Source organism: Meleagris gallopavo, chromosome 12, assembly GCF_000146605.3.
Source record: "Meleagris gallopavo isolate NT-WF06-2002-E0010 breed Aviagen turkey brand Nicholas breeding stock chromosome 12, Turkey_5.1, whole genome shotgun sequence".
Taxonomy (NCBI): Eukaryota; Metazoa; Chordata; class Aves; order Galliformes; family Phasianidae; genus Meleagris; species Meleagris gallopavo.
In genome coordinates, this window is record NC_015022.2 from 1,009,054 (window position 1) to 1,029,791 (window position 20,738).

General features: G+C 47.9%; 1 long non-coding RNA gene across 2 annotated transcripts in view; it reads left to right on the forward strand.

Annotated features, from left to right (window-relative positions):
• Window positions 1–20,738, forward strand: part of LOC109369572 — a 97,458-nt gene that overhangs the window by 67,890 nt on the left and 8,830 nt on the right. The window contains exons 9-15 of one of the 2 annotated variants that reach the window (XR_004161011.1): window positions 474–657; window positions 12,868–13,007; window positions 14,396–14,467; window positions 17,620–17,861; window positions 18,463–18,623; window positions 19,537–19,673; window positions 20,057–20,180. This is a non-coding gene — a long non-coding RNA (uncharacterized LOC109369572). Of the gene's footprint in view, window positions 1–473; window positions 658–12,867; window positions 13,008–14,395; window positions 14,468–17,619; window positions 18,624–19,536; window positions 19,674–20,056; window positions 20,181–20,738 lie in introns of both variants that reach the window. The other variant, XR_004161012.1, reaches the window with a different exon arrangement.

Genomic DNA, 20,738 nt, shown 5'->3' on the forward strand with positions numbered 1-20,738 from the left:
GAAACACTCACCCCAAATGTGTTGTGCAAGAACACGACGCTGGGACCAGCTGGGCTTAAAACAACCCTGTTTTGTCTAGCTGCCTATATAATTTCTCCCAAAAGGCGAATGAAAGAGTGGCTTCTGGAAAACAGTAAATCCCATAATTTCACCTCGTCCTCTGGCAAGTACTTCCATTACTAAATGGCCTTCACTTCTGTTTCTGTTGGGTGTTCTTCCAGGGTGAAATTTCTCATGTCCAGCTTCTTGCAGTTGTCTTAGAAAGGACACCACAGTATCCGAAAGCCCTTTCCCACAATTGCCCCACAATTGCCTTTCCCTATAAAAGTGCCCACAGCAGAAATCAGATCCCTTCTCAGCTACATCTTTGGTGAGCCAGCAGGACTGGGCTCCTGCAGAAGCACGCAGCACACAGCTCCTGGATCATTCTTTTCTCTTTGCCTGACTTCTTTATTATCTCTTTCTCCTTAAAGAATGGTACAGAGAGTGGACACAGCTTTCCAGAAGACAGTCACTGGTGCCATGAACAAGAAGGAATGCTCACTGCTGGGGTCTGTGACTGCCCTTTCTGTGGAGGGATCAGAGGAGTCCTTTTATGCAGTTTGTGCTTGTCCTCTAAATTCTCTTCAAGGCAACTGCTTTCAGAGGCTGCATCCTGTAAGTGTAACCTGCATTTCTGGTTTCAGATGCCTTACCTTGCATTTGACTTTTTAAATCTTAAATCAAGTTTTCCTGGACTGCGGCCAACTCTCAGCCACTTCAGATTGCTGTGTACTGATAGTCCAGTAGGGCTTGTTGTTTCTCTACTGCCAGTCTTGCTGGCATCTGCAGACTTGGCCACAACAAGGATTTTTATAGTGTCATGCAGATCGCTGATAAAAAATATAGAATGAAAAATGGTAATAGGATTTTCACTCTTCTTTTATCCCAAATATTTTTGCCCAGTGTAATATTGCTGCGTGTTTATTGGATTGTGGCTACTGGAACATCCAGTAAATATGCCTTTGAAGAATGGCCAGTTTCTAGAAATGCTTTCCATCTTGAACATATATTCCCAGTCCTTTATGCCGACAGCTGATGTTAAGGCTTGGGAAAATAGAAATGTTAAATTGAGGTGTGTGCCTCACTGCCTGGTGCCAGATTGTTTGCACAAGTGTAACCAGATCATGCCCCAAGGTATCCCGGCAACTTGCTGGGTTTTAGAACTGCAGTTAACTCTTCTTTGGCCTTCAGAGGTCCAGTAGAAGGTTTCCCCATGTGGACTGCAGCGTTTTCTGGGCTGAAGGCACTGTTATTTCAGAAGACCTTTTGTTCCTGGTTGTATGGCATGTCTGGAAGCTAGCTGCTGAGACCCACTACAATAACACGACTTTGTTCCTGCATTGCTGCAGAGAGGAAGTGACTCCATTCCACATGTCCTCCCAGTGGTTGTGCCCACCTCATCAATGTGAATACATGTTTTGAATGCTTCTTTCTTGCAGAGAGGCCACTTAGGAGCCTACAACTCAGTGGAGAGCAGGGCTACTCTGATTGCCAGAGTGGGCTGAACCTGCAAGCTTCTGAGTATGAGTTGCACGCAGGTCAGTGTTAGTGCTCCCAGCGGTGCAGGACCTGTTCTGCACTGCTCAGGATGTCGGTCAACACTGGATCTGAAACTAAGGGAGTTTCAGGTGCCAACGTGGCAGAAAGATATCCTGGCCTCAAGTGCTTTGGGTTGTTCAGGACCTCTAGCCCAGTGCTCATTTAGATCCCAGATGATGAGGGTTGCAATTCATTTCCAAATATCCCTTTCAATCTCTTAAGCCAGATTCGAGGCAGCCATACCTGACTTTGGGACGCGTTGCTTGGCAGGAGGCTGCACTTACCAGAGAGGTATCACTGCTACAGGTGAGGACAGAGGCAGCTCTTCTTACAGCAGCTGAGTAGCAAATCTCTACAGAAATGGTATCTCAAAGTCTCCAAACTGCTCAGAGTGCCCCAGCCAAATATCCCCAGGCTGGTACAGCAGAGCACAAAGGAAATAGTTGATATTCAGATCTCGATCTTGAGCTACACAGGACCTGAAAGCACAGGCACATTTGTACCTCTGGGGAAAGAAGTACGAAGAAGGGGGACAGCCTTTGACACAGAAACAGGAGCTCTCACTTGCAGAGCTAGAGGCAGAACAGTCATCATTAAAAGAAGGTGACACGGCCTTCATGCGCTGCTCTGGTTTGCAGACCCCTGGGTCCTGAACTCATGGTGGGGTTGGCTCAGCACAGCAGGCTGTGATGGAGGACTATGGCTGGAGAGCTCTGGCACTGCCAGTGGGAAAAGGTCATGCAAATAAACAACAGATAGTCCCTCTGACAGGTATTGAGGAATGTTTCTGACTAAGCGCGGTATCTTTCAAATGCTTGATCTCACACTGATTGCTCTTGGCATGGAGAAAGGAGAAAATGAGAAGGGAAAACAACTGAAGATAGCTCTCTCTCCATTCAGTTCAATGCAACATGGGAAAGCTGTGGGCAGCCCTTCCCCTGTCTCTGTCTGCTTTTCATTGTTATTTTTTTTTATAGCTAGAAATAAGAACTTTAACGACTTTATTCATCTCCTGTCAGATACCCAATCATCATCTGGCAATACAGCAGTTTCCAGAAAGTGCTGATCTAGTGAGGCCCAGTGGTGCAGGAGGTGCTAAGGGAAAGTCTCCACCATCCTCCCATCCCTGACTGCCCTTTTAATTATCCAGGCTGATGTAGGCTGTGCGGCCCCGCCTCACCCATGCTGCCTGCTGGTGTTTCTGGGCTTTGGGAGCTCTGGAAGCAATGCTGTCAGGTATAACAAGCCAGGAGCAAGTTCTCTTCTGTTTGGAGATTAGCTCGTGTGCAGCTGATCCAGCAGGTCCGACAGGTTCCCTGTCAGATCCTGGACTCCCACAGCACTTCCCTTGAGCCCCCTCTTCCCACATGGGCCCACCCTGGCTTCTCCTGCAGGTATGGGTGTCTTGCTGTGCACCAAACCATTGCCCTTCTACATCTTGGTTTTCTGTGCTCCTATCTCCAGTCAGTTGGTCAGGGCAGCTCCTCCCTCATCTCTGCTTGAGTCTGTCCCCATATTTAGGTCTTTTTCCATTTCTCTCACCTTTACAGGAAGTTTGTTTTCAGCTCCAAGCCTGCAGCAAGGGCCGTGTAGAGAGAGGGTCCCATCTGTACTGCGTCATCAGGTGCCAACTCATGTGAGCAAATGCCACCAGCGGGAGCTGAGGCACCACAGTGCTCCTTTAAAGACATTTCAGTAGCTCAATTAACTTTCCACTTGGGTGTTTTCTTTCTCCCCACTTTGCTTTCATGGTCATTTAAAACAAATAAAATGAGCAGAACGTGGCAGTGTGATAACCACCATTTAATTCCCTTCCCACGGGTCTCCAGATTATTTGGTGATTCAGTGGCAGCAGGGGGAACATTTACGGAAAAGGAGGAGGGAGCTTCCCACAGGGGCAACAGCTCACAAAACGGGGCCCCTCAGCATCCTGGGGAAGAATCGTGCCACTGCTTCCCTTTAAATGCCATGGCTATGGTGAATGCAGCGCGAGAGCTGCAGCCTCGGAGCACACACAGCTCCCCCACTTCTGTGGTGCTCCCATTCTCACTGCCCTCGTTGTTCTCACGTTGTGAAGTGTGGATGAAGACCAGTGTTCAGGATACATTTCACGCTTCTGTGCAAACACAATGTGAGATGAGGAATTCATACTCTTAGACAATGAGACAAGAGTGTATTTTCTCATAATAAGGAAAAGCAGCCAGATTGGAGCCTGCCAATTCCTCTTTAGTGCTCCCGACTTCCCTAGGAAGTTCAAACAAACCTATGCTTTTAAGCAGGCAGAGGGAAGTATATTATATTAAAAACAACAACAACACAAACCCTTTTAGATCTTTTTTATATTATTCTCCAGACCTCTGTCTTCTCCATCTGATCTGCTGGGAGTGCAGTGGTGGTGCAGGAGAACACCATGTGCTTTGTGTGCTTGTGAACAATTAAAAGCAGAACGACACTGCACTGAAGCAGCACGTAAAACGCACCCCAGGAGGGGAACATAACAGCTAGCCAGGCTGGGAAGCAGGCCGGTGCTCTTGTTGTCCTGGAGGAAAACACGACGCGGGGTTTTACTCCTTCATCATCATCAGCAGTAAATAATGGGTGCTCACCTTCAGTTCTCCTTCACTTTTTTATCTCCCCAGTCCCCGCTCTGTCAAGGAAAAGTAATATTTACTGTGGTTTTGTGTTTTTATGGCTGTTCAAATTTTAGCTTTGTTTTCTCCCTAAAAAGCAGTGTTTCACAGCTTTGGCTTCATCTCTCCCTCTGTCTGGAGCGCATTCTGCCAGTCTGACACTGAAAATTAGTCCTGAACCATTTGCCTGAACCTGTCAACCCCACATCACAGCCACACATTGTGTATGCAGGTGGTTTATTCTGGGAAGAATGTATAATGCACGTTAGTCATTTAATACATTTATAATCTAATCTCTCAGCATGACACAGTCAGCAGTTTTTCCTACCCCTTGTGCAGCACATTGGTTTCCATCCCTGCGTTATCCTGTGCCAGGGGAAGGCACTGTCTCACCCAGCACCAAGCTGAACGGCTCCAAATTCCCTGTGGCAAAAGCTACAGCGACGTCAGCTCCTCTGTGCTCCCTCTGCCTGCCTGGCCAGGCAGAACCTGTGTCTGGAATTGTGGCCATCCTGTTCTCAGGCACACCAGTGTCTGTCAACAGCTCTGGCTGTGCTGGGTGTCTCCAACACACACCATGCTCCAAAGGTTCACCTCCCTTCTTTTCATCCCGACAGCAAGGCTGTGAGTAGAGTTCACAGAACCCAAGCCTGAGACTCAGAGGATGGAGCACTTCTTAACCCAGCGAAATGCACTTGAGAGCCATCTTGCATGATTTTCCAGGGACAGCCTGATCTGGAGATGCCATGCACTGTAGAAGTAAGGCCCAACAAGCCACAAGCAGCCAAGACTTGTTGACCAGAGGAACTGCAGATGCTGGATTCCTAAAGCCTGTGCTTCACCACACATCCTCATACGGTTCCCTGAATTAAAGTGATTCAGGAAATGCATTTTCTGACTGTCAGTGAAATACGTTCATCAGTCCCATGAATGTGCACCAGATTGTTAATGCTTCGGGCCAAATTCCGTGTCTTTTTTAATGCCTACAAAATGTAGTGCGTGTTGCTGGCTCTATATTTGTAATAATTATAAAAGTAACGGGAGTAGCTGCATTACTATAGGCTAGAAATGGCTGGGCACGGGCAAGAAAAAATGAGTCACTGTTGCAATTAATGCTTGTGCTCGCACCTGTGATTAATTAGCCTGGCAATAGTGCTATGCAAAAGATTAGGGTGAGAATTAATAGGGAGACAAGTGAGGACTTCTAAGATGGTTAGGATGCTGTTTAGTGCTCCTTCCTTGGGCTGCCTGTGCCTGTTTAATTAAAGGCAACGATGCAGCCTTGCTGCGTACCAATAGATCCTTGGGCAGGTGGTGCAGAATATTTATATAGCAGTGTTCTGTAGCAAACGTCGAAATTTAATTCCTGTGCACTTCTCTAAATATAATTCTGAAACGTCAGAGATGCGAAGAGGAATGCTGGCAGCCGATGGGATTGCTGTCAGGAGCAGGCTGCATTTGTACCCATCTAAATACGCAGGTGACTTTTCAGCTGCTGTGTTCCAGGAGCCTGCAGTGCTCTGAGAGACGTCCTTCAAACAGGAGCACGTGCTGCAGGTTTGTACACCTGTAGGTGCTGATCCCTGCAGTCGTGTGCTTTGCTGAAAGTTGTTTTGATTGCAGGACTTGCTGGTGCTCAGTGGCATTGCCCAGCAAACGCTGGCCTGGACTGCACCTTTCAGGCAGAGCCCTCCTGCCCAAAGGGTGTGGAGAAGAGATGGCTGACAAATACAGCCCATCAGGCGCTGATGGAAAGAGGAGGGATGTTCCACAAGGATCTGCTCAGGGACAAGCTCTTGTAGAAGGGCCTGGAGCGTGAAGGCAGCCGCAGGTGGTCTCTCCTGAAGGACCTTTCGCTGGCTTTCTTCTCACAAGGCATTTCTCTCTTCTCCCTGTCCCTTTCAGCTGTTCCCACTGAGAGGAACCTGCTCTTTAAGGTCAGCCACGCTGGCTACATTTCTTCGTCATGTTTTATCCATCACTGCTCCTGCTGGCCCATCACCTTTCCCTTCTGCCTGTTTGCACCACCCACCATCCCAATCCATTTCTCCCAGTGGCAGCAGCTATTGACGGGTTTATATAGATGGGGTTTAACTGGTCCTCCCCCCGGCTGTCCCCGAATCGCTGACGAGGACTCTCTTGTCTGTTCAGACATCAATCTGAAAGCACACACAAAGTTCTGTCTTGGCTGATTTAATTGTTAGGAGCTGCAACCCCAATGTCTTTGTAAATAAAACAGTTTAATCTCACAGGGCACGCCTGGTGGAGAGAGTCGAATAAATACATCAATATGTAAATAGATCCACAAGAGGAGGATGAGCTGGGACTTTGCAAAACTGATAAAGCATCTTCGGAGGCACGTTGTCACTGCACTTCTTGCATATTCTGATGAAGCAGACAGCAGTGCTGGATCTCAGCCCTGGGTTGTGGGAGAGAAAGGGAGGGAGGAAAGCAGTGTGGGCACGAGCAGACCGTGACTGAAATTCTTGTATGGATTGATTCAGCTTGAATGTATTCTGGGGCTCGTCTAATTGCTAGTTTAGTCTCAGGCTTTGATTCTTCTGTTCCTTGCACATCTCTGCTGCTGAGTCTTCCCTGTATTTCAAGCAGTTATAGTGCATCCATACCAAACCAACCTCTGTTGGACCAAAATTTCTGTCCTTTGCAAAGCATCCGTCTGCAAAGCATTTGCAGCAAAGTGTGGCACGAGGAAAAGGGAGTGAAGGTTGGACTTCTGCTAAATGTATCTTCTACCTATGTAATGACATTCAGGGCTTATTTGGAAAAACAAAACCTGAAGCTTTTGGGACGCCTTGATCATGATGGCATGGCCCCTATCAGAATTGTGGGAGACCACTTCAATGAAGCACAAGCAGCAGAAGGGCCATGGCCAACTGGGTCATGCCGACACCGCCTGCAGCACGCTGCCTGCTGCACGGCTCCATGGAGGACAGCCCCACATTTTGTGTGCTTTGCCTCACGTGCTTCCACTGTGAGAACAGAGACACAAAGGTGAGGAAACGTGGCACACAGCTTGGGCACTTCTATCCTAATTTCCATGGAGAGGAGAGGGAGAGAAGCCCCACATGCACTGTCTAGGTGCCGCCTCCTTTTCTGCAGGCTGAGCTCCAGCCCTTGTTTTGCAGCGCGCCACATGGAATTTTATCACCTTCAACAATGAAATCTGTCACCTTCAAGCTGCTTTATTGTAATCTGGGGACTTTCACCGTGGCCGCCGTAACCCTGCGCTGGGCTCCCTCCGCACAGCGCCTATTGATCCGGCTCCTCATGCAGCCCACGGTGCTAACTTTGGGGACCACATTTGTACTTGTTTTCTCATTGCTGTCGGATCATTAATTGATCTTCCTCTTTCCCTTTATCTTCCTTCTGTCTTGTGTGCACCTCAGTCCCCTTTTCCTGCTGGCCGTCTCACCTCCCTCCCTGCTGCTTTGCAGAACAAGCCATGCAGATGTGCAGCAGCAGCAGCATCCAGGTGGTTTCCCAGTCTGATATTTCAAAGGATGCCGTGTACAAATACAGCCTTTAAATGATGAGACCTCTGTGTCACATCCATTATACAGGTGTGTGAGTCAGATTATCCAGTATATCTTCTCCTGGAGAAAGCAACTGAACAGTGACTCAGGCACTGGTACTTCAGCAGCAATGCAGCTTGGGCACTGCAGCCCTTGGGCTGTATCACAGATAGTTTTTTTCTGGACATTTGGGAGCCCTGGTGGGGCAGAAGAGGATTCCTTGACCTTATTTATCTGCTGTATATGTCAGGATCAGGACATTCCTGCTTGCTGTTTTCCTGTAGCTTATGTTGTTGATGAGTTTTTGTTTGAGGGATAACTTTTCCCTTTGAAATGCCTATTTGCATGCACATTTATATGGGCTAATTACAAACTTACCATCGGAGTTGCTTTTCTGCAGACAATCAGTGTACAGCAAATTAGTTGTGCCTTTTTGGAGATGCCTGCTTTGCTGCAGAAATACAAACTTCTTATAAAATCACTTGCTCGCATCTTTTGGGCTTTATGTTTTCAGTGAATGACCAATATTTGTAACAGAAGATTTCAACAAAAAAAGGCTGTTCACTCAAGGTTTTCTGTGGGAAAAATCAGTAATGTGTATTATTAAGTATAGAGAGGCTTATGTCTTCAAGCCACATCTCTTCACAAGCTCAAAATAGGGTGGGTTTTTCACTGAACGAAACCTTGCACTTCTTGCAGGCAGCATATTGAAAGGTGCCTGTGCCTGGCAGCTCGGGCCTGGAGGGCTGCTCTCATCACTCTGCTGGTGACATGAGTTATTTCATAAGCCACGGAAATAATTATTTCAAAAGTGGATGTGTAGGGGATGACAGCAACGGCAGAGATTGGATTGCTGGATTTGCCTGAGCCCATCCAAAGCGGACTGCCAGCTAATGTACCAGCCACAGGATTCTGTGACAAGCCAAAAGAAATCTTTCCTCCAGCACATGCAAATACGTTTTGCAAGGCAAAAATAAGTAGTGATGCAAACATCACACTCATCTTTTTTGCTTGTTGCCTTAGGAAAAGAGGCAGAGACAAGGAAGGACAGACGCTTTACCCCACCAAGGGCTCCTTCTGGGAGCACTCGCTCCCACTTCTAGAAAGTGTGTTTCTCTTTAGGTGGTGCTCTTCTGATTTTCTGCCTGCCCTGTGAGTCACAATGAGGTGCCTGTGGAATGATTTGGTGATTGCTTCTGAAATCCGTGCTCTCTTGAGGATCTGCTCTATCTTGATAAAGTTTTAATTCTTGCTTTCTGATAACACTGAGTGGCTGTGGGGGCCTGCCTATGTGAGGGAATTGTGGTCGATGTTCACCTGTGACTGCAGGACATCAGTAACCTCATTTCTCCTTGGACAGAAGTCGGGGCCAGCTCTGGGAGCTCCCTGTCCTGTCTCTCACCATGTTGCCAAAACCTGGCGCTGTTTCTGCCCAGCATGGCATGTGAACACTACCAGCTTGTTGTTGGGACCCCTCTGTTACCTTGGTTTTATTCATGGTTCTGTACACTCACATCTGATATTTGGAAGAAACTGTTACAACTCTGTGTGGGTGCAGATTGCTTAAATATGGCCTCACAGAGTCAATGTAAATTTATAGCAGAAAAGGCTTGGACCTCAAAAGCCTTTTTTAACCCCTTCCAGTTCCATTTCCTCTGCCCCCTCTAATCTATTTCCAGCAGCTTTGAGCTGAATGCGTCTCCTGCTCTGTGCTTAAACTAACCTCATCTGTGTCACCGCTACATTTTGAGATGGCCAACAGAGAGATATTGCACTTTTGCACATTCATACATGTCCCACACATACCCAGGTGAAGGATTTGTCAGTATAAGAAATCCTGGTGGAAAAATGCTCACAATGATGAATTCACAGAAAATATTTAAAATATTATGCCCAGGTAGCCAGATAATGGTGTCATCCACCAAACGGTGACACTGTTCTCATAGAGCAAATGTCATTTCCCTGAAAAAAAAAATCAATTTTCTTTCCTTAGGAAAAGGATGTTCAGAGCACCTTTAGTGAAAGAGAGAAGGTAGAAGAGCCTTTATGCATGCCCTGCTTCCTGTGTTCTTATTCTGATATTAACCACTGGTTGGTTATTTCTTGTATATATCTGTATATAGATTTATATATTTTTTTTCTGTCCTCATTCCTGCTTTGAAATATATGCTTGAATTCTCAATGAAGAACAGCTGAGAGATGAGGAAAATGGCTTAAGAATTCAGCAGGCTGTAAGCTATTTGGATTTAAAATAGTGCCTGGGAGAGAGCTTTTCACACTGCCTCGCCGAACCACCCTCCTCCCTGTCAGCAGCTGAGGTTGCCGTCCTTTGTTTGGCACGATGTCGCCTTCCCTCTGACTCTCCAGTGAGCCTTCAAGGAAAAGAAGGCTGAGCGAGGCTGCTTTCCTTTTTCAAATCCCTCAAGGTCCCTCTTAAAAAAAAAAAACAACAAAAACAACAAAACACCCTCGTGGGCCATATGCCTTTTAGTTTGCTTCTCGGCTTTGTTCCTTCATCGCTTCCCCCTCCTCCTTTGCAGGACGCTGTTGAGTGCTCAGCATCACCCACCTCAGGCTGCAATGCTTGGAGCACCAGCGCCTGCTCTTCTGACTGCATCCAGAGCATCTCCAGTACGTGCAGAATCTTTTTCCTTCCCTCTCCCAGGCTGTGCAAATACAAAGCTGCTGCTGCTGCCATTGTAGCACAGTTCTGACCTGGATGCTTTGTCACAAACCCCGGAGCCAGGGGAGCTGGGAGCATCAGGTGCAGCCCACCCTTTGCATCCTGCTCCAGGGTCAATTCCCCATACAAGGAGACTGCCCGCAGGACACGCAGGCACAGCTTCTGGAGTGCTTCTGAAGCCATTTTTGTTCCAAAATTCCCGTTGTTGGTGGTTTTGCTGACCTCAGCAGGCTGTATCTTTTCCAAACGTTCCTGATGTTTCTCACAGAGTAATCTATTAATGTCACAGACGAGGATTCTGCTGACTTCACTTTGGCTCCTGTTCCCCATTGAGCAGGCGCGTCTCTTTATGGGGGAACGCCTCAAGCCAAAAAGAGAGGGAAAAAACCCCAGCCCCTGAGCTAACTGAAAACAGGCCCAAGGGGAAGCACTTTCCAGCCGCGTTGCCTCTCGCTGGCTGGCTTCTGTTCTGGGCTTGGGGATGTGCCAGACTTCAGTGCCTCCCTGCTTTTGATTCCTGTTTATCCCCAGCAACATGATTGTCTGTAATTATATATAATCTCTCCCGTGTTTACTCTTCTTCCTCCAGGTCTGAACACAGCTCCATGGCAGCTCTCTGCTCGGCCTGCCAAGGCCCTGGCTCCCAACTGCTGCTCGACATCCTCCACCTTCTTTTTGAAAACTAACAAAGACGTCTGATTTCCTCCCACCCCTTCTCCCCATGCCCCTCTGCTCCCTCCCCCTCCCTGGCACTGGGGTTATTTATACAGAATGTGGAAACAATTTGCAGGAAAGCGAACAATGTAACCGGGAGTGAGGGAAAGGAGACAAGTTTATTGTGCACGCTTCTGGGCCCACTGCATTTTTGGGGTGAGAGGGAGGGAACTGTTCTCCTTTCTTTCTGCTCCCCTCTTTCAGCTTCTTGCTGCACTGCTTTCCATCTTGCCAGATTCAGATCCAAACCAGAGCAACCAGATCTGACTGCGTGTTTTGGAGGAAGTTCAGGTTGGATCCCTCCTTGCATCAGAGCTCGCATCCGTGTGTGCTTAATCCTCTTGGAGTTTTTGCTCTCAGCTCGTTTCTGCTCCCCGGTTAGCGCTAATGAAGAGCATGTGTGTGGAGAGGTCCTGATGTGGGCCCCGAGAGCTGCAGCATTGCAACAGGCACTGCTTTCTGCTGGCGTGTTGCACCTAGCTGCTCAGAGAGACTGCCTTGGCAGGCTCCTCCATTCCCAGGAGCTCACAGCATCTTTTCTCAATAGCCTCAAGACTTGGGATGTGATCTGTGCACGCCATGCTGAGCTGGTGAGGCAGAGCCAGGAAGCTGCCAACTGGGACATCACGTTCCTCTCTACGCCAGGCACGTTTCTGACCCTGAGCTGGTGGAGATCAGTGATCCAACAGCACAGAAGGGAGCTGTGCAGCACAGGGCGGAAGGCACCCGCAGCGTTCTTCCTGAGATCTTACATCTTCTTCACCTCCAAGCATTTCCTTGTCCTTCTCAGGCTTTGCCCATACAGTGAACTTCAGTGTGTGTATGATCTGCACAATGTTTCTGTTTTCCAAGCTAAGCACCAATGCTGTGAACTGGGAGCAAAGTCACTGCCACCTTCTGCTGATCGCCAGTGGCCAAGGCAGTGCCCAGACATCGCAGTGCAGTCCCTTTCCCCAACCTGAGCCAGGCTCAGAGGCTGTGGCACGCAGGAACATGGCTCTCAGAGCTATTCCCTCGATCTGCACCAGCATTTGTGAGCACAGCATGCTCCTCAGCCATCCCCCTCCCATCCATGCAGCTGCCTCTCACACAGCCTGTGGATGTCTGCAGCAGCCTGCCCAGGCTTGCAGCATGGCATGCTTGGCTGGCTAGCTGGGCTACAGAGAGCGTTCAAATGCCTGAAACTCTGAAGAGGCCCCTCTGGTCCCTCCTGCAGCCATGCTTGCAGGCTCAAGCTGCTGGGACAGCAGCTCTGGTTCTGAGGGTTGCCTCCAGGTGCTCGTGGTGTGGGAAGACAGGTTTCCAATGTCTTTCTGACTCGCAAGGTCCCTCTTATCCCTGGAAACATGGCCTTGAATTAAACTGCATAGAGAACTCTGAACTAAACAGCTCGCAGCAGCAGTACAGGTTTGGGCAAAGGAGTCTTGTAGCTCTGCCTCTAGGGACTTGAAAATGTGGGGAACTGCAGTGTAATTTCAGGGAAATGGTCACTGGAGCACATTATTTTCCTTTCTGGCTTGATTCTAAATGTTAAAATTCTAATAAAAATAGAAGGAAAACTCTCCTTGGAATGACTGTGCTGCTGAAGCCACCCTTGGTTTGGAATTTCCTCTGCCATCTTATTCTTGTTTACATTATTTTTAGGTCTATTTAGATAAGAACAGATTTGTATTCTTCTCTTCATGCTGCTTCCTTACCACCTGAAGTTCTCTTCTGCTCTTTGCAGTTCCCAACACAACTCTGAGCAATATCCTGAACAGAGTGCTGTAACTTCAGGTGGAGAAAAGCAACAGAAGCAGATGGGCTTGTAAACAGCAGAGCTGGCTGCCCCACAGAGGGCCGTGCAGAGCAGAGAGGAGCAGAACGGTTAGTAAACACTGAGCAACTTCCATTTTCTGGGCGATGTCAATAGCTGAAACGTGTGATAATCTGGGGAGAGAACAGAGGAGGAGCAGCAGCTATTGTATTTTGGCACAGTTGGCTATTCCCAGCAGAAGCTGTTCATGTTAGAACCTGTAGCAAATTGGAGGATATGGGAAAGGGGGATGTTTTCCAGCATAAAGAAATTTGTGAGTCAAGGAAAGAAGATTTTCCCCAACCTTTCTGTGATTGCATTTTTATCTTGGTGTCATTCCTATCTCCCCTTGAATTGCTTTTAAAACTGTCAGTCGATGAGAGCAGCGAGGAACTTCATTGATAGGAAATTCCCCCAAATTACCCGAAGGCTTGTGGCCAGATGGAGGCAAAAGAAACCCCAATTGCCACCCCCACTACTGGAACAAAAAGCCTCCATCCCCTGGGAGAAGCAGCAGCAGCCAGCTGGCCAGCAGCACGCCTGCCACGCCAAATCAGCATGGGCTGCCATTTGTTTGGGACCTGTGCATGAGCTGGAAGGGTAGGGGAATACGATCTGTGGGATCCCTAATAACCAGGCCTGGGGATTTCTCCTTCTCAGGAGCTGCTCGTTGCCACACATGTTCCATCAGCGTGGCGCTGGTGAGGCGAATCAGGGCTCATCAGCCTGTTCAGGGCTGTGGGCAGCTGCTCCGTCCACCCAGCCGTGCTCGTCCTGCAGGTGCACCCAGGGGACTGGCATGAGGGAGGCGAGGAGCCCAGCGCTGACACAGCCTGTCAGGGCCTGCAGGCCGGGCAACAACAAACCTCACAGTGCTGCTAGCTGGCCCTAAGAAGCAGTGCAAGAACTATTTCCTGAAGGGATGGAGATCTCTGGCTATATAAATTCTCTTTTCCCTGTCCTTTACTTGCCTTGTGTGTAAAAGAGCCTGGCAGTGCCGCAGACAGGCAGACCTGTTCCACTCTAAGAGGTCTGGGGACTCCTTCTCTCTTTCCTTTCCTTTTGTGCTTGGGCAGGACCCTTTTCCTGCCATTTCTGCCTGCCCTTTGCTTACCAGTGAACCCTGGGGGATTTGGTTGCTTAGCTTTAGAGCCAGGAAATGAATGAAGAAGGGCAGGAGAAGAAAGAAAACAGAATAAGGCGGCTCACTTCCATGGTTTATTGGGTCCAGAGAGATTTCTGTAAACCACATGGTATCAGGTGTAAAAGAAATGAAAGATGATAACCAATGTGGAAGAATGGAGCAGCCCAAACCTCCCACAGCCCAGCGCGTCTCCAGAAATGTTGGCGAGGCTTAACCAGCAATTTATGGTGTACCTGCTGTCCGAGAGCAGCCTCTCCACCTCGTTCCTGTCAAGAAGAGGTCCTGATTCATGTCATCTGTTTTTATTTCCTCCAGCAGGGAGACTACTGCAGACCCCATGGATTGCAACAGTCACAGGGAAAAGAGACCTATGAAAGATGGCTCCAGGTGAGGATTTCAGAGAGATTTGTGTTTGATTTAGGACTGAAGAGTTGATATTTCTATTGTTGCTGGGGATTGGGAGGGGAGAGATTACTGGGTCCCTGAATCTTAATGTAAAATCATTAGAATTTGGAACAGTCTGCCAAAAAGACACTTAGGGACAACTAAATGTACAAAGCAGCTTGAATATCTCTACCGCCAGAGATCATCCAGTGCAAGATAAAGCCTATGAAATGGGCAGTGCTTTAATAAAGCACATATGTTTGGGGACTCTAAACACACACACACACACACAAACAAAAAAACCCAATATCTGAGGAAGAGACTTACATTTTCTTCTCAGTTTCCTAGAAAGAGAGAAAATACCAAGAAATTGCTCTCTCTCTCCCTCTTTTTTTTTTTTTTCTTTTTCCTGAGGATGTCTGAGCTGGATGAGACCCACCTAAGATGATCCCCATAACTCACCCCACTGGGCTGCCTTTGTCCTTTCATCCTGTTACAAGCAGTCATAGCATTTCTAGGGAGATTTGTAATTCCAAGCAACAACCTCAGAGGTTAATTGAAGTCTGAAAGTAAGTTGATTTGGTAGATATGCTGGAGAGGTTTTAACTACATGTTTGGATCTCTGTTGTTTTAACCATAAACTTTACCTGGGAAAGGAAATGGTGGTATTGGGAACAACACCTTCAAGCAGTTTGGATTTGGAGACAGAAAATCAGGGGGACCAACAATAGAAGCGAGCACTGAATTAAAAGAATCCCTTTTGTTTGTTTTGGGCCCCAAATAACTGGACTATGTGTAAGGCCTGCTTTCCTGAGGAGGGGTGCTCAGCAGATCTTTGAGGAAGTTATCCAAAATACAGACTATACACATCTGTATTTTTTTTCTTGCCTTCTGTCTCATTTCTGCTTGCCATTCCATATTCTCCTTGCAGCTTTCCAGTTACTCTTCCACATGCTCCCCTTTGCCTCCTGCTGAGTCGATTCCTTTATTTTCTACCATTGTGTACTGCAGTCACTCCCACAGCCTGGGCAACCTTTCTCAGAAGCCCTCTTGTCTCCTGAGCTCATTGCCAACTCTCCTACTGAAGCTTTTCATTCTTTGTTCAGCAGCAGCAGAAAAGGCCAGGAACACATGCTGTGACGCTGCTCAGGTGCCATTGCCCTGCAATTCCTCACAAACTCTGTGAATGTACAGTCAGTGAGAAGCGTAACGGCGGAGAGTTGGTTTGTTGGTTTTAGCACACGGGAGAGAAGCGAGTGCTGTGGCCTGGTATCAGGCAGCACGTTCTGGTTTTGGTTTGGACACTGACTCACCTGTGAGCTTAGGGAAATCATTTCCTTTTCTGTGCACCTGTTTCCACTCCCCACCTCTAATTGTCTGTCTGGTTAGCTGCAAGCTCTTCAGGACGCAGCCCGTCTTGCTGCGTGCACATGCAGCGCCCAGCACAAAGCAGCCTTGTCTTGGTTGGGGCCTTAGGTGTTGGAGCAGTACAAAACAAAAGGTATGCCCAGACGGCAGGGCAGGCTGCCCAGACGTGCTGCCCTGCAAGCATGTCTGAAACCTGATGTGCTGGGAGCTGTCTCCATTCCCAGTCCTCGGCCAACAAAGCATTAATCAGTTCCAATTACACTGGTGGGGTGAACTGGCACGCTCCCAGTTCTGCTGGGAGCTGGGGTGAAATCACTCTGCTCATTCTGCAGATTCAGGCAGTACTCCATAGGAACCTGTGTCCCGCACAGCCCTGGACCTGCCTCAAGCTTTGCTGCCTCCCTGCAGGTGCGAGGCTCCTGACACCAGTCCTGCTGCTCATCTAACCCTGTTTAGAGCTGAGCTCACTCCATTTTGCCATTTTCTCCTTTCCTCCTTCATCCGAAGAGATGCGTGCATGCCTCCAGCTTTGCTTCTTGCCTTCCTGCTTCTGCATAGCCCCTTCCTCAGGTTGTTTTTTCCCAGCACTCCATCCCATCTTTTGCATTCCTCCCTGCTTTGATACAGCATCTCATCCTGCTTCACACTCGGAGAAGGGGTATTAGGTGGATTCCCCATAGAGTATAAATTGAATGGAGAGAAGTGGCTGGTTTCCCAGCAATTATTTATCTGATTAAAAAAATACTCCCCAATCTCCCCCTACCCTCTCTGCCAATGCCACACCCCCTGCAAAAAGAACGTTGGCACTCAGGCTGGTGTTTGAACTGTGGTGTTCAAATGGCTGGAAGGGGGATTTAGATGGGAAAATAACTGTCAAAAGATGGCTCTCTGGGGGAAAAGCATGAATGCTGAAATTTGGAACATGGGCTGGTGTATGGAGGAGGCAGAGAGTAAATAATTCTGAGTCAAGTACCTCTGTGCTTTCTAGCTTCACCATCATCTAACTGGTATTTTACACAGGTTCGCACACAGCTGTGCTCACACACGTGTGCCCCTGCACACACATCTCATCGGAGAACCAGCAGCAGCAACTCCAAAGCAAAGCAAGCTGCTCCTGCCGCTCCATTCCTCCTCTCTTCTCATTTGCTTTCGTTCAGAGCTTCTCCCAAATCTGCTTCACAAAATGCAAGTCTCCTTGTTCGTTACCTGTACAGGCTTTGTCCATCCAAATCAGCGTTATCCAAGGGTAGCAATGTTTGTCTCCTGCTGAAGCCAGTGTTGCTCCATTTGTATTTGGGGAATGGAAAAGTCACCCCTCATCAGTACAGAAGCACAGCACAGGTGACCTGAACTATGCCTTTCTGGCCAATCTGTGCTTCTGGGCTTTTTCTTTGAGGGAGAGAGGTATTTTACATTTCATACTGCTTCCACAGTATGCAGTGATTTATAACAGGAGCTACCTTATTAATGTCAAGGGCAGAATTGCTACCGACATTCAAGCTGCAAGAGCTCATGAAAAGCATTTAGTGAGCTGTGGCATGATCCCAGCACTGAGGGCTGTTGGCTGATGTGGTGGTGGCCTCAGCCCAGCCTGCCTGCTGCTTTCTGGGCCAGTGGGTGAAACATGAACGGGCCCATTCTGGGCTGCAGCTCTGCAACCGCCAGGCAGCCCTGAGACAGTCGCCAGGGCTCAGGTTTCCTCGAGTTTTGACAGGAGTGCTGCTCAAAGGAAACCTCTCTGCTCTTTCTGGAGGATTTACACTGCCACAAGTCTTCATTTTTTCCAGATGTTTTACCTAATAAATCAAGGAGTCTCATCAGAGGATTGAGTCCAAAAGCTGTTACCATGACTTCAAAGGCACAGAGTGGAGCAGAAAGAAGCAGCACGGACATTTTCTACCAGTCTGCAGTCACTGATCATGAAAATATACTCTGGTTCCAGGTTTTTTTCTGTGGGAACCAAAACTCCACCTCGATTAAATAAAATGGTGCTGTGCCCCCAGTCAACATCTGCTGGAAAAGAATCCAGGTGAATTTGGGCTGGGTGGTTGGCAGAAGTGGCAGTGAGTGACATGGTGTGCTGCTGGCCCAGAGGACCTCTGCCAGCCCCGTCCTCCTTCAGCTCGCTCAGCTTTGAGGTCACTCTGGCTTTTCAGATCAGTCCATAGCTGTGACCACATCCTGACTGTGCTTCCTGCAGGTGGGCTTTGTGTTTGGGTTGTGCCTAAGGATTCAGGTACATGAATAGTTGTCACCATGGGGTGTCGGGAGGGCTGAGCTATCCCCTGTCTCACATTGGTAGCAGGTTAAGAGTATGCAGAGGGCTGTTCCCACAAAGCAGATGGATGGTTGGGTCTCTGAAGGACCGGACTGCAGCATCTGGAGTGCTATAAAAATACTGCACAGCCCTCAGTAAACACTGCCATTACCTGGGACATGGATTTTCCCCAGTCATGCCTTATTTTATGTGTCTCAGGGCTGTCAGTCTGGAATAAGCCAGGTACATATCTCCTGTATTACAATGATATGTTCAGTCTGAAAAAAAACCATAAAACAACAACAACAAAAAACAACCCAAACCCAACTTGATCTAAATATTAAACAACGTGAATCAAATTACCATGATACAGAGTGTTCCTGCTACGGACTTCAGAAAAATTGCTTCCCTCCCCCGGGATGCTGACGCCCAGCAAACTGTCACGGCTGCCTGGGATTGGTGACATCTCGAGTGACACGTGTTGGATCGTCAGATCAGAGTGGGAGCAGCACAGCTTTGGGAGCCTAAAAATAGGTACTGTCATTCTGAGCCGAAGCCTCTCTCCTCCTTCCTAGCCCACCCCACCCTGCCTGTTTGGCACGTGCAGCACATAGTTGTAGTGCTCTCGTTGTACCAAAGAAAAGCCACATTCCTAAACAAGCAGCGTGGTAAGCAGTGGGCACATTATCCATAGATAACGGGTACAGGAAGGAGTACACTGGCTCTGCTGCACTGCCCATTGAATAGCATCAGAGGTGTTCAGAGATGCTCCACAGAATAGGGAACTGGAATTCCTTTCACTGGACAGCTGCTCAGATACTTGTAATTGAGTGACTGAATGGTGAATGTAGCACATTTGATTTTCCTGTGGATCTATTCTCCCTTACATTGTGCAGCTCTGTGAACCTTAGTCATGCTTTCACCTGTTTTTTTAAGTCTACTCATTGGAGGATGTGTCAGCATCTGCCAAACCCCAATAAGCTACATTTCATTAAAAAACCAAAACCAACAGATTATTCAGAAAGAGTGAAGTTTGATTCACAGAGATAATACTCTTTGAAGCTGTCTGCTACTTCGGTAGTGACTGATTTAAATGGGTTCCATTTTAGTATTCCTGTTAGGCCGTTCTCAAGGCCACAAGGAGGAGGAATTGTGTGAGGCCATATAAATCAGGGTTTGTTATAGTGAAGTCAAACACAACTGCACCGTGGGGTGTTAATAGGGTGCAGGCAAGAAGTCAAAAGCAAGTCAGAACCAATGAACAAAAGCCACAAAGCTAATCTGTCTGGTTCTTGGTGCTTCTCAGAAGTGCAGCGTCTGCACGCTCATGGTACGCTCTGGAAGAAGCTTGGGATGACAGGCTGATCCATATCACCTTTTCAAAGTGCTCCAGTAATTGGATGAGTAGGTTTGGTGGAACATTTGTGGTTCTCAATTTCTCCCACAGAGAAAGATCTAAAAATGAAGCTGTGTGAGCACATCACTTGTCCAGGTCTCGTCCTACTGGTCAACACCAAGGTCACTCCTCTGAATTCATTCTCAGCTGAAACAGCGGTGAGGACAGGCAGGCCACTGGGCAGATGGGTAAGGGACCTGTGGGACTGTACTCCCATTGAATAGTTCTTCATTGTGTGAAGGAAGAAAAGTCCCTACTTTTGTGCGTGCTGATAAGAGTTTCCTCCTTTTCCTGTAGCACTTTGTGGGCAGAGTGGAGGGCAGCCAAGAAAATGTAACTAGATTGAGAGGTATAAAAAACCTTTTAGTGCACACTTGAATTTAAGGCTCTCAAGCAGTGTTTCCTGTGTGCTTGAAACAGAAATACTGCATGCACCAAATCTTTCTTTAGAAATATTTGTTCTCAACACAACTGTCGCCATGGGCCCAGTGTTCCATCTCATAGTCAGGTCCTTGCAGAATGGCATTTCTGTCCTGTGACCTCTCCTTACATGCAAATCTTTTATGTGTAGGTGCATCGTGGGTTAAATCCTGAGGCTTGAGCTCAGTTCTTCTTGAAGCCTGTGGGCAGTGCCAGAAGTGAATAAGGATGAATAAGAAGTGAATGAGGATGTCGGTGTGCAGGCTTTGGAGAAGGTGACAATGCATGTATGCTTCCCCCATTGCTCACTCCCATGGAATAGGAAGCCTAAAGTGCTTCAGGTGTTTGGAGGTTTCCCTTAGCCTTTCCTTCACCTACTCACAAGGCTGTGTGATGGACCACGAAGCTGCAAGGCAGGCCTGGAGCTGCATCAGCACCATCGTGCACAAATAAATGTATGACGGGGGGCATAGCTTTCTCCTCTGGGATGAGTGAGTGACCTCTGCAGCTTCCCGAATACCTCATAGCCCAAAGAGAAACTGCTGAAACCTGCTGAAAAACCCTGTGCTGTCTAGCCCCAAAGCAGCTGCTAGTGCTTTAAAATGGGCCACGGGGCTTCCTTCTTAAAGAAGGAATTCAGGGCTGTGGAAAGTGTGAGGGATTGAGTGTAGCTTCTGGGCCAGGAGCTTGGATGATTGCATGAGTGCATTGGGCAGGCTGCAGACACGTGCATACACATGTGCCTGAAGCACATAGCGCTGTGGTTTCTGTATTAGTATTTGTTATTTCTCAATATTCCCTTTAATATTTAATGTATTTGTCTTGGTCGCTGG